Below are 12,963 nucleotides of genomic sequence, written 5' to 3' on the forward strand. Positions count from 1 at the left end.
GGGGATGAGGGTGGATGCTGAGGAAAAAAGGGGTGCCTAGTTCTGCCCTTCATCAGAATCTCATTTCTGAGCTGCAAGGGAGCCCCAGCTTTCCCATGGTCCCCACCCCAGGGTGGCAGCGACATCCTGGCTCCCAGAGCCCCAGGGGTGCTACGTTCCCTGCCTGGACGGGCCGGCAGAGGGCAGCAGTGGAGCACTCAGTAGTAGCATTGATGTCAGGAGCACTGACCAGTGGCGAGTTGGGAGCCCTCTAAGGAAAAGAAGGTGAAAGAAATGCGATGACTATTACGCACGTGTGTAGACCCGCCTTAGCGTGCCAACCAAGGGCCGGAGAATGACAGGTCAGCAATGACCCAGAAATGATTAAGAGGCAGCCTTGCCTGTCTCAGGCTGCGTGTCCTAGAAGCACCTTAACAAAACTGTCTCTGGAAATGCGTCTCGCCCCCTTCCACGACCCCGTGCCCAGCCTGGGACTCCAATTTGAGCTCCAGAGATGCAGAGAAAGTGTGGGAAGTGGGGCATGGCAAAAAGAAGTGGTGCCGGGTATATTAAAAAAAAAGAAGATAGCATCATAATAATAATATCCAGAGATATTAGGGCCAGGAGGACCAGTCCATGGGAAGAAGCTTGCCACAAAGAGTGGGGACTGCAGTGAGGACAGAGAAGGGAGCACTAGGCAATGGGCTTTGGGAATGATTGCGCTGCACAAGAGGTGGATGCAGGAAGGAGGAAAAATGATAGGCGTGTTCCTTTCAGGAACAATATTACAAACCACAGTGTCTGAAGGAAGGAGAGAAAGAGACAGAGAAACAAAGAGAGACAGAGACAGAGAGATGTCTGCCCTCGAGGCAGGCAGAGGGAAACTGGGGACATTGGAGGCGGGAAATGTAAGGGTGTTGAACATTGTATGACTAAAAGTCAATCATCAACAACAACTTTGCAATTGTGGAAAAATTAAAGATATAAACATATCATGGGGGCCGGGCGGTGGCGCTAGAGGTAAGGTGCCTGCCTTGCCTGCGCTAGCCTAGGACGGACCGCGGTTCGATCCCCCGGCGTCCCATATGGTCCCCCAAGCCAGGAGTGACTTCTGAGCGCATAGCCAGGAGTGACTTCTGAGCGCATAGCCAGGAGTAACCCCTGAGCGTCACCGGGTGTGGCCCAAAAACCAAAAAAAAAAAAAACAAAAAAAACAAAAAAACATATCATGGAACAACCTGTAACCATGGTGTTTAAATCATTTTTAAGTGGTGCAGGGGAGATAAGGTTGGAGCAATAGCACAGCAGGGAGGGCATTTGCCTCAGCCAAACAGGGTTCAATCCTCCAGCATCCCATAGCCCCCAACCCCACCCCACCCCACCCCCGAGGCTGCCACAGTGATTCCTGAGCTCAGAACCAAGAATAAGCCCTGAGCACTGCTGGGTGTCCCCCCCCCACTACCAAAAAAAATCAAAAAATAAATACATAGGACTAGAGTAATAGCACAATTTGCCTTGCATGCAGCTGACCCTGGCATCCCATATGATCCCCTGAGCCTGCCAGGAGTAATCTCTGAGTGCAAAGCCAAAAGTAACCCCTGAGCATCACTGCATATGGCCCAAAATAAAAATAAATAAATAAATAGTTAAATGATTAAATAGATAAATGATAAGGTTGGGAATTCCACACGCACCCCTCTAATGACTCCAAGAGGCAGAGACCATGCAAAAGCAAGGGGTTTTATTTACAAGCATGCAGGGGCCCTCCCAGAGGACGAGAGAGCCCGGAACCAGATCTAACAAGCCTTTATATAGCTTCCAGTGGGGTGGTCCATTTCAGGGAGAAGTGACTTGACATCTGCTCAGTTACATTTCTGCAAGATTTAGATAACCACAGGTAAGGTTTGCCACAGTTAAAATGTCAAGGCAAGTCCTTGGGATTTAGGAAGGGGTGGGGTCCTGTGAAGCTCAACAGTTAATGTATCTCTTGGTCAAGGGCGAGTCCTCAGGAAACTTCAGAGAAAAATTATTTTATTTCTTTTACCTTTCATAAATAGGAGCCGGAGCAATAGCATATCTGTAGGGCATTTGCACGCCGACAACCCAGGATGGATCCGGATTCAATCCCCAGCATCCCATATGGTCTCCTGAGCCTGCCAGAAGCGAGTTCTGAGCGCAGAGTCAGGAGTGACCCCTGAGCACTGCCAGGTGCGACCCCCAAAGAAAAATAAATAGATAAGTAAATGAATAAAAATAAGTCAATAAAAAGTGGCACAGGGTTCAGAGAAAGGAACATGTACGCCTCTGCCCTCCCCTGTGCTCCTGGCCGTCCACACAGGCCCCCCCCCATCCCACGCAGAACCCACCATGGGGGTATCCTCTAGAAGCAGCATCCTGCAATTAGTGTCCCCCCTCCCCGGAGCCTCCAGAATGTCCCCAGGCAGCTCATAAAATCCTACAGCAGCTGGAGAGCCCTGTTGCGTGTCCCATGAGAGACAGCGGTAATCACAGTCTCCCTGCAGATGAAAGAGAAGTGATGGGGAGCACAGTGGTCATTGGGACCCAAGCAGCCCCTCGGGCACCGCAGAGCCAGCCCCGGGGCAGGTCTTCCTGGCACCACAGCCTGACTGGGGCCAGCTGGAGATGGGGCGACTGAGGCCAAGCTGCCCCAGTTCTCAGCTTTCCCTTTCCTCCTGCAACTCTCTCTCCTGCTCCCCCACTGCCTGTGCGAGCCCCACAAATCCTGAAGGCCAAGAGTGGGCTCCGGAGTCTTGGGTGAGCTGGAGACAAGGGAGAGATTATTACACGGCCTGAACCAAAGTCTGATGTAGAATAAAAATATAAAGTATAAATAAAGTCCACGTGTTGGGTGAGGCCGCCCCAGGCACCATGATTTTAACCCCACAATGGACGGGTCTGATGAAGAAGGGTAGGAGCAGCAGAGAAATAATTCACAAGCAAAATTTCATCGGAGTCAGTTTGCTGTTATTCCATGGCCTTTCTCTGGCATATGCTTTTCCTCACATCTGCTTCTGTGCTAAACTTTCTGCTCTCCTCTCCCTCTCTCTCGCCTCTTGCCTCCCCACAGCCAATCTCCTTTATTTATTTAAAACAACCTGCCCCATCCCGGGTGTGGGTGGGTCTGATCATCCAGGTGGGATTAATATCTCAAAAGAAAAAGTTAGGGAAACCTGAACTTGGGGAAGGGTTAATTTACAGTCTGATGCTTTCAAACGTGGCCTGATACACAGGAATGTGGGTTGGGATTCCAAAGGGCTAATGTAATGTTTCCCGGAATCCAGTCAATGTTCCATTCATCCTTTCACCTGTCCATCTATCAGCTATTCGATCATTCATGATCCTCTTGTTCATCACCCATCTGCCTTCATCCATTCGTTTATCTGCTCTATATGCAGTCATCTCTTCATCCACCATGTCCATTTAACCATCCATCCAATCATCCATTCATCCTTCAACCAAAAAATAATCTATCCAGGGGAGGAGGGAGACGGGGGTATTGGTGGTGGGAATGTTTCACTGGTGAGAGGGGGGCATTTTTTTTATGGCTGAAACCCAACTACAATCATGTTTGTAATCATGATGTTTAAATAAAGATATTATTTTAAAAAATAAAAATAAATCTATCCACCCATCTCTTCCACCCAATATTTCATTCGTCACCCCTCCATTCATCCTTCTACTCACCCATCTACCTCTATACCCATCCACTCATCCTTCCATCCATTCAATCATCCATCTGTTCCTCTACCCTCTGACGAATGCATCCATCTATTCAGCATCCTTCCCCCACCTGTTACCCCTTCCTCAATGCCCTATGTTACTATCACCTGGATGGTCAGCCCCACTCACACCTGAAGGGGCCTGAGCTTTGAAATAAAGGTGTTGCCTGGGGGGAAGGGGAAAAAGAAAAGCAGCAAGGGGAGAGAGAGGAGGCAGCAAGGATGCATGGAGGGCAGCTGAAAGAGGCTGCCCGAAAAACTGAGCATAGAAGCCATGTGAGGAAATGCACATGGCGGTTAGACACATACAATAAACCAAGCTGTCTTCAATGAAACTTTAACTGACTGCCTGTGATTATTTCTCTACCGTTATCCTGCAATCTTCAGACCCGCTGGCTTATGGGCCTAAAGGTGCTGTGCCGAGGAAGGCCCCACCCAGACACATGGACTTCATATTTTATATTTATACAAAACCCATTCACTGACCAAGTCATTCCCCACTCATCTACTCTACCTACCTCCATTACATATTTCCTCCGCCATCATCTGCCCTTATCTGTATATCCATCCATATGTCCATTTACCACCCATTACCTATAGATCCATCTATCCATCCACCCACCCCATCCATCCATCCACTCATTCATCCATTCACCCATTCTTCCATCCATCTACCAAATGATTTCATCTGTCCATTCATCCATTTGTCCATCTATCCATACATACATACATACATACATATATCTAACTATCCTCCCATCCTTCCATCCCCACTTATCCACCTACACATCCACTTATTCATCCATTCACTCATCCATCCTTCCATCCACCCCTACCCCTCCACCCTTCCATCCATCCATTGATCCTTCCATCATCCTTCCATCCATTCACCCCCACCCACCCTCCATCCATCCAACAATCCTTCCATCCTTCATCCACCAACCCTCCCATTCACCCATCTATCCTTCACCATTCCATTCCTCGTTCATGATGTATGATCCATCTCATAGATAGGTATTGGGCATCTGCTAATATGACGAAGCTGAGAAAAGGGACCCCCGGTTTTCGAGACCAGAATCAGTTGCCATGGAGACTTCAGCCTCCAAGGAAAACAGGCCCTGTGAGCAGTGCCAGCTGTCTCTCCCTCGGGGGTACAGGAAGGTACAGGTAGTGCCATAGACAGTGAGCAACAAGCAAGCTCTTCCTCATCCTTCACTCCTGCACTGGGAGGGGGGGGGGGGAACCCCTCCTCCTTGCTCCTGAGCCTGGGAACCTGCAGGAGGAGGAAGCCTGCTTGCCTCAGGCCAGTGTGATTAGCTCCGATTAACAGCCTTGCCCCAGCCTGTCCCCACAGAAGTCCCTGAGGCCATGGCAGCTCAGAGTCCCACATTCTTCTCATTTCGTGGAGGGCACAATGGGTGCTTCTGGGTGCCAGGAAGTCACGCCCTCCCTCGCCCTCACAGGAACATTCTTGGTCTTGGAGCTGTGCTAGGGACTGTGGGCTTGGTTTTTGTTTTGTTTTGTGTGTTTGTTTGTTTGTTTTCTTTTGTGGGAGGATGCTGCTGCTTTATTTGATCTCTCTGATGGGCAAGGACAGGTTCTCAACCCACCTCCCTCCTCACCTGCAGACCTGCAAAAACCCCCACTGCGCCACCAAAGAGCTGAATGCAGCAGAGGCAGAGAGAGTGATGAGGTGAGTAGAGAGAAGGGAGTCAGCAGGGAGCAGGACAGACAGAAAGACAGACAAACAGAAAAACACAGTGTCTCCTAGCTGCCCCATTGCCTGCCAGGTGTCCTGCCAGAAGCTAAACCTTGGCTTCCCAATCCAGAAATCCACCTGATTCACTCCAACTCTGACACACGGAGGGTGTCACAAGCCATGGAGAGCTGACGGCTGTGACCTCACAGTGCGTCTTCAGCATCGGGCCTTACTAAACCTGATGCGGCCCACAGAGTTTGGAGCAACTGTGGGAGGCACACGCAGCTCCCTTGGTCTGGGCACTGAGTGGAGAGGTGGGGTGCAGCTGAGCTGGCTCTGACTCTGCGGCCTCCGCTCTTCTGGCCTGCTGCCTCGCCAATGATGAACCAGTGGTGTGTGGTGCAGTGGTAACAACCCTCCTCCCGAGGAATGGCGCCCTTCAGGGCTTGGCGCCCCAGGGAGAGTAGGGAGCCGGCAGCTGTAAGGTGTTATTAGAGTAATTGGGCCTGCAGTTGGGCAACCTTCAAAGCCAGACTCAGTTTCCTTCACCCACTTTCTCTGTCCCCTCTCATTCCTCTCTTCACTTCTCAGTCCTTTTCGCTTTCTTGCCTTGCCTTGAAGTTACTCCCACACTTTCCCCCCAACTTCTGAATCTCCCTCCTTATATTCTTCCATCCATTGGAAAGTCAACATGGACCCTAGAGGGATCTAAATTAAAACCCCAAGCCAGAGTGGGACCACTTGCCATACTTTTATTGATCCATCCAGCTAATCATACATACATCCTATCATCTATTCATCATACCATCCATCCTAGCATCCATCCACTATCCATCCAGTCATCAATCTATTCTACCACCCATCCATCTGTCCTAGAATCCGTCCATCCTGTCATCCACCCACTGTATCATCCACCCACCCCTCCTTCTATCCTCCCATCCATATATCCACCCATCTATCCATCCACCCACACATCCATCCATCTACCCACACATCCATCCATCCATCCATCTATCCATCCACTCATCCACCCATCCACTCATCCATCTTATCACTCACCCATCTATCCTATCATCAACCTTTCCATTCATCCACTCATCCATCCATTCATCCATCCGTCCTTCCACCCATCCAGTCACCCACCCACCCATCCTTCCACCCGTTCATCTGTTATTCTTCCCCCAACTTCCTGTCTATCTCACCTAGAGAGGGAGGCCCTCCCATAGCTGGGAGGGGTCTGTGGTTTGTAATTTAAGGGGTTCCCCGGGGGTAGGGACAAAGAGAGGCTCAGCAAGAAAGATGCAGCAGAGAGAGAGAGATCAGAGACAACATGGATGCAGCGGCTGTTTAGCTTAGAAGCCACACATGGTGGTTAGGGCCTAAATAAAGCTGGATGTCTCTTGACTTCTACTGACAGCCTGTTGGTCATTGCTTTGCCATCATCTAGATATCTACAGCCCTGAGAGGCCTCACCATCCATCTACCATGCACCACAAGGACTATATAATTAATATGTAATACGACACCATCCACCCACCTGCCCATCCATCCACTCACTCATCCTTCCATCCATTCATCTGTCAGCCATTCATCCATGATGGTCTATTCACCTATCCATCTACCCACACCTTAGCCACCCACTCATCCATCCATCCATAGATACAGCCAGTCAATTAACATCCACCCACCAGCCAGCCAGATATTTATATATGACCATTCATCCTTCGTTCCATTTACCCATCTCTTCTTCCCTCTCTCCCTCCTTCCTCCTCCCTCATTCCCTTCATTCCTCCCCCTTCCCTCCCATCTTCCTCTTGGATGGCAGCAGCTCAGAAAAGATGTGCTAGGGGTGTGAGGGGGGGGGTCCCTCTGGTTCCTGAGTGGATGAAGGTTCTTTCACCAGCACGTGCTGTGAGCAAGAGTTTTGGGGCACTCTGGTAAGTGGTTGCCCAACTGGATTTGCACTCTGAAGAACAAAGGGGTTCCAGACCTTGTTCCTGCAGTTTTCAAGGTGGGAGGGTCTTTTCTCCAAAAAGCTGCCTGAGCACAGAGCCCTCTGCAGGGGTGGAAGAGATGTTACAGGGGGTGCTCTGTGCTGTGACTGAATGGCAATGGAGGAAGCATCTGGAGGGGAGACCCCAGGGGTCATTGAGTCAGAGTGGAAGGGAGTTTGCTGCTTCCCATGGAGGGCCTGAGGTTTCTGCAAATATCTGTACCACTTTATTTGCAACATGGGCAATTCTAACAATCACATTAAGCCTAAATGCTGCCAAGATTGTGTTGCAATAGATGTTTCCTTAGACTCTAAGAGAGACTCAGGGAGATGAGAAAGCTTTTCTGCAATTGGACCCCAAACCCAGGAAATCTGATTCCTTTAAGCATTTTAAACTACATTTATAGGGACTAGAGAGATAGCACAGCGGTAGGGCATTCGCCTAGCATGTGGCCAACCTGAGAGGGACCCGGTTTGATTCCAGGCACCCATATAGTCCCCTAGCTTGCCAGGGGTGATTTCTGAATGCAGAGCCAGGAGTAACCCCTGAGCACCGCTGGATGTGACCCAAAAACCAATCAATCAATCAATCAAGTTTAAAAAATAAACTACATTGTAAATGTGTTATTGTTTTGTTTTGTTTTTATTTGGGGGACCACACCCAGCTGGATTCAGAGGCTACTCTGGCCAGGCTCTGGGGACCATATGGGTTGCCAGGAATCAAAGCTGGGCAGGCCATGTGTCAATCAAGCATATACACACTGTGCTCACCCTCTGGTCTCATCCATTTCACCCCTTTTGTGCTATTGGTTTTAGTTTGGGGGTTGGGGACCCAACACAGCAGTGCTTAGGGCTCACTCCTGATAGGGTTCAAGGGACCAGTAGAACTGGGGTTATCTGCAGACAAGGCAAGTGCCTCCAACCCTGGTACCATCTTTCTGGCTCCAATTTGCTCTCATTTTAAGTTATTTTAAGCAGGACCCTAGTGATACCACAGTGGTAGGGCATTTGGCTTGCATGCTGCCAACCCGGGACAGACCTAGGTTCAATTCCCAGCATCCCATATGGTTCCCCAGCCTGCCAGGAGTGATTTCTGAGAGCAAAGCTACGAATAACCCCTGAGTGCCTCTATGTGTGGCCCCAAAACTAAAACTAATAATAATAATAATATTTCAAGTGACCCAGGAAGAGGAAGGACCTCGGAGAACAGGAACTTCTCTGCACTGAACACGGCGGCAGGAAATGCCCTTTTAATGCACTTAACAAACTTCATTCCGTTCTAGAAGGTCCAGGAGAATGTGAGCGGTTGCTGTCATCCTGTCACTGTTCCTCAGTCATAACCGCGGGAAGGGGACCCAGGTCTACACTCACCGAGTGACCCCAGAGCAAACCAGATTTAGGAAACTGGCTCTGGCACCAGGGGCGGGCTGGCCTGCAGAGGAAGAGCCCGGCCCCAGATGGGCAGCCAGGCTGGATCGTCCTCTGAGTCATCTACACCTGCGTCTCTGCCTGGACTCAGTTTTCCAGGGATTATGTTATCTGGGGCCCACCTAGCACAGCCACCCCGTGTCTGAGCTGAACCTCCCTCCTCTACCCCAGTGCTCCACGTCCATGAATTGTGCTCCCTGAGAGGACTGGGGCTTCCTGCAAGAAGGAACCTGATTTCAGACAGATATGTGGAGGCAGCCATGGAGACTCATTCCTGCACAGATACATTCATTTACTTACACGACCACCCACATATCATTCATCCATGCACTCACACACATGGATTCACAGACACACTTACAAACTCACTCATTCATATACATCTACAACACAACACGTGCATTCATTCAGACACAAACGCACAGACATACAAGTCACAGCACATGCATGCAGGCTCACAATCTCTCACACACACAATTTCTCACATACTTTCCACTGAACACTCACATACACACACATTCATGCATGTGCAATCTCACCTCCAGCCCCAACCCCGAAGATTCATTGGCTTTCGACTTATCACTCCAGGAACATCTTCCCCCCCACCCATACAAACATAAAGGGATTTGAGAGTTAGCAGAGGTGGTGCCATAACTAAGGTGCTGGCCTTGCACCCAGCCAACCCTGGTTCAATCCTTTGCACACCATACACTCCCTGAGCACCACCAGGAGTGATCCCTGAGCACAGATCCAGGAGAAAGCCCTGAGTATTGTCGGGTTTGGCCCAAAAACCAGTGAAAAAATGTAATAAAAAAGACAAGGGAGCCCGGAGAGATAGCACAGCGGCGTTTGCCTTGCAAGCAGCCGATCCAGGACCAAAGGTGGTTGGTTTGAACCCCGGTGTCCCATATGGTCCCCCGTGCCTGCCAGGAGCTATTTCTGAGCAGACAGCCAGGAGTAACCCCTGAGCATCGCCGGGTGTGGCCCCAAAACCAAAAAAAAAAAAGGACAAGGACAGGTGCTGGAGTCATAGCACAGTGGGTAGGATGTTTGCCTTGCAGGCAGCCAACCCAGATTTGGTCTCCAGCATCCCATATGGTCCCCCAAACCTGCCAAGAGTGATTTTTGAGCGCAGAGCCAGGAGTAAGCCCTGAGCACTGCCAAGGGTGCCCCCTAAACAAACAAATAAATACATAAATAAATAAATAAATAAATAAATAAATAGGACTGGAATGGCAGCACAGTTTGCCTTGCATGCAGCTGATTCAGAAGTAAGCCCTGAACAGCCCTGGGTGTGGCCCAAAAACCTAAATGAATGAATGAACAAGCAAACAAATAAATAAATAAATATTGGGGTCGGAGAGATAGCATGAACATAGGCATTTGCCTTATATGCAGAAGGATGGTGGTTCAAATCCTGGTATCCCATATGGTCCCCCAAGCCTGCCAGGAGCGATTTCTGAGCGTAGAGCCAGGAGCAACCCCTGAGCACTGCTGGGTATGACCCAAAAATTAAAAATAAATAAAGAAATACAGAGACTAGAGAATAGTCCACTGGGTGGGGGGGTTTGCCTTGCTTGAAGCCAACCTGGGTTCAACCCCCAGCACCCCATATGGTCCCCTGAGCTCCACCAGGAGTGATCCCTGAGCCAGGAAGAAGCCCTGAGCAGCATCAGTTATGGCCCCTCTAAAAACATAAATTGGGGCCGGAGAGATTGTGTGTTTGCCTTGCATGCAGAAGGGCTGTGATTCGAATCCCGGCATCCCATATGGTCCCCCAAGCCTGCCAGGGGCGATTTCTGAGCGTAGAGCCAGGAGTAAATCCTGAGTGCTGCTGGGTGTGACCCAAAAAAAAAAACAAAAATAAAATAAAAACATAAAATAAATAAGTCCTCACCCCTCTGGACACCCCCCCTCTGCCTCGCCCACCCTCTTCCCTCTCTAACATCACCTCTGGTGTCCACCCTACCCCCAGTTTGCCTCTACTCAAGCTGCCTGTCCTTGCATCTGATTTCCGTGTGTGTCCGGGTGAAGTCAGGCCACACCTGTCTTCCTCTTGCTGACTTGGGTCACTGTTCCCTACCATGCCCCGCTGGGTCCTGCCCTGCTCAGGACTTCATCAGACTCTTGGTACAGTGCTCTGACTTCCTATGTGGAGCTGGGGTCCCCTGCCACATGCCCCACCAGCTCCTGTGAGTTGGCTCTGCACTAAATTTTGCTGGTGGTTGTTTCTCTAGGACAAACGTCTTCGCAGCAGGAAGTGGTAGGGGTCAGAGGGAGATCTGGGGTGTCCTTTCTTCTCCCTGCAGCCTTCCTGCCATCTTCTGCTCGAGAGGGATGGGGGTCTGCATCTGAGACACCCCAGAGAAGCCACCGAAGCTGTTGATGGCCCAAGCCAGTGTCCCCTTCTCCCTGCAAGGAAGAGCTGCAGTGCAGGGATCCAGCCAGGAGGGACAAGCTGGGTGCCTGCTGCTCCCTCTCACTCTGAGATATCACCCCCTGTGCTTCGAATCTCAGGTGCAGTATTTGCAAAAACAAAACAAAAAAAACTCACAGCTGTGTGCTCAGGAATTTCAAAAAATAAGAAAAACATAGGGCAAGAGAGCACAGTGGAAGGGCGTTTGCCTTGCAGGCAGTCAACTCGAGACAGACCTGCATTTGATCCCTGGTAGTTCATTTGGTCCCCCGAGCCTACCAGGGGCTATTTCTGAGCACAGAGTCAGCAGTAACCCCTGAGCACTGCCAAGTGTGCCCCCCCCCCCACCAAATAATTTAAAAGGCAAGAGAAACAGGGCACCTCTCCCTAGCAGAGCCACCAGAAGACAGAACACAAACTAGAAGGGAGAGAAGCCTTGTAATGAGAGGGGGTGCCCTGGGACCAAGGGCGAGGCCTGCAATTTAGGGGTGAAGAAAGAGTGCATCAGAGAGGCTGAGTAACCGCCCCGAGGTCACACAGCCTAGGCTGGAATCCTGTTACTCTGGTTCTGGGGCCTGCTGTGGCCCTGAGGCTGGGGGCAGTGTCCCACAGCTACAGACTCCTGAGCCGTGGGGCCAGGCAGTGGGGACCTGCAGAGCCCTGAGTTCAGCACAGCCAGCCCAGGGCTGCCATCTCTCATGCGTTTCCATGTCCTGTTGTCTCCTTAATATTTTTGTTTTGTTTTTGTTATTTTGGGGCGGTCAGACCCAGCGATACTCAGGAGTGACTCCTGGCTCTGCATTCAGGAATCACTCCTGACAGGCTCGGGGGACCCTATGGGATGCTGGGATGGAACCTGGGTTGGCCACATGCAAGGCAAACACACCCTCCCTGCGTGCTGTGCTATAGCTTCGGCCTCTTACTTTGCTTCCTTGCGGGGTTCATGTGCTAGAGGTCACCCCTCTAACACCCCTGCTCCCCATTCAGCTCACAGCTTCCAGTTCCGGCTCCCATTTCTCTTTCTAGTCAAATGGGGCTCACTGGAGACTCCCCCACTTTCCTTTCCTTTTTTTTTTTTGCCCACTTTCCTTTCTACATTGTAAACAATGTGGGGAGACAGGAGAGGAAGCTCCACTACCGTGTTAAGCTTCCTGAAAGCTAATCCTTACCTCCCACGCTAGTTGACACATTTAAAAGGCACAATCCACACACTCATTTGTGGGGTAAAAAATAAAAAGAGGGGGCCGGCGAGGTGGCGCTAGAGGTAAGGTGTCTGCCTTGCAAGCGCTAGCCAAGGATCAGGACCGAGGTTCGATCCCCCGGCGTCCCATATGGTCCCCCCAAGCCAGGGGCAATTTCTGAGCCTTAGCCAGGAGTAACCCCTGAGCATTAAATGTGTGTGGCCCGAAAAACCAAAAAAAATAAAAATAAAAAGAGAGGCCCGGAGAGATAGCACAGCGGCATTTGCCTTGCAAGCAGCCGATCCAGGACCAAAGGTGGTTGGTTCGAATCCCGGTGTCCCATACGGTCCCCCGTGCCTGCCAGGAGCTATTTCTGAGCAGACAGCCAGGAGGGACCCCTGAGCACCGCCGGTGTGGCCCAAAAAAACAAAAACAAAAACAAAACAAAAAAAAGTGTGATCTTCAGGTGTCAACGCAACACAGTACAGTGGGGGAGGACACCTGCCTTGCACTCAGATTTAATCCCC

The sequence above is a fragment of the Suncus etruscus genome, chromosome 13 (assembly GCF_024139225.1).
Source record: "Suncus etruscus isolate mSunEtr1 chromosome 13, mSunEtr1.pri.cur, whole genome shotgun sequence".
In the NCBI taxonomy this organism is placed as follows: Eukaryota; Metazoa; Chordata; class Mammalia; order Eulipotyphla; family Soricidae; genus Suncus; species Suncus etruscus.